This window comes from Mirounga angustirostris, unplaced genomic scaffold (genome assembly GCF_029215605.1).
Source record: "Mirounga angustirostris isolate CCGP_5_RB_7025 unplaced genomic scaffold, mMirAng1.0.hap1 SCAF_1, whole genome shotgun sequence".
NCBI classification, from domain to species: domain Eukaryota; kingdom Metazoa; phylum Chordata; class Mammalia; order Carnivora; family Phocidae; genus Mirounga; species Mirounga angustirostris.
The window spans coordinates 83,566,602-83,567,936 of NW_026991709.1; the positions used below are offsets into that span (position 1 = coordinate 83,566,602).

The following is a 1,335-nucleotide window of genomic DNA, read 5'->3' on the forward strand; positions in this document are numbered from 1 at the left end:
TTTTTTTTTTTTAGTTTCTAGAAATAATTGTTCTTTTTCTACTGCCTAAAATGAAGGCACCCCATAGTTTGTCTCACTTGGCAGTAGCCTCAACAGTTCCTTATCCTTTCTGTATAGCCTTTGTTTTTCTAGGCTCCACACCCAGCGTGGAGGCCAACGTGAAGCCTGAACCCACAACCTTGAGATCAAGACCTGAGCTAAGATCAAGAGTTGGACGCTTAACCAACTGAGCTACCCAGGCACCCCCTAGACTTTTTTTTTAAATAAAACTGTACAAAACATTTAATATATTGCTCTTTGGGGGGTATTTGATGTCTCCCCAGTGTATTATAGCTGAGCCATTAATTTTGTTGCTTCATCAACATTAACTGGCTCATTTTCATGACACTGCTGAGGAATCAGCTGTTCTGTAGAGGTTCAAGGGAAAGGTCTTTTGAGAAATGTGGAAGTTCCCTTTGTGTATCTACAAAAGCTTTATTCACTCTGTTAACTTTTTCATCACTCACAACATTTATCTTCTTAAGATTAGTGGTAACTGGTTTTGCTTTGTTTTTAGCCTTAAAGTTTTTTTGGCTGGCTATATGAAATACATTCCTGGACTTCTGCCCTCTTAGTTTGTTCTTGGCCATTGTCTTTGATAACCCTCGTGCAGCAGCTCAAACTCCAGGTGACATCATATCCCTTTCTATATAGATTTTCGAGTTCAAAGATGAAAAAGAATGAAAGGTGAAAATAGCCCGTTTAGCTAAGAGAGAGAAATTTACAGTTATCTATCACTCCAACAGTTGTTTGTGTTTAACGTGTGTTTTAATCTTCCCAACCTCAGAAATTGAACCCATCATTCACTAGGGCAGGTTTTTTTATTAGCCAAATATATTTACAGTAAAGTTGTAATTCCTTTTATGTGTTTATCATTTCCCATTTCAAAGCACTTTCGCTAGACTTAAATTATAGCACCCATTTTGCAGATCAGGAAACTTGACTCAGATGGACAGAAGGACACACCAAGGTCACAGGGCTAATTAGCTGCAGCACCAGAATTAAAATCTGGCTTTCTTATTTATTATGGGCTTCTTTTGTGGGGGGAAATGGAATATTACATTCTATGCAAGGTTTATATACTAGTCTTTGAGATTTCCTCATGCAGAAAAAAAGGTACTATTCTACAAGGTGCCTTGGAGCTGCTGTCAGGAACTGACTTTCAGGTAGAGTGTATTACTGGTATACCCTATTTCATATTACTTATGGCTTCACAGAATTGAAAGACATTTTGAGGCAAAAAGATCTGAAATCACCTTTTAATAGAATCTAACCATGCAAAAGTTATTTGACCTC

General features: G+C 37.5%; 1 pseudogene; it reads right to left on the bottom strand.

Moving 5' to 3' along the window:
* Positions 1 to 327: 327 nt before the first annotated feature.
* Positions 328 to 629, bottom strand: LOC123834577 (ribosomal biogenesis factor-like; annotated as a pseudogene).
* Positions 630 to 1,335: the final 706 nt, after the last annotated feature.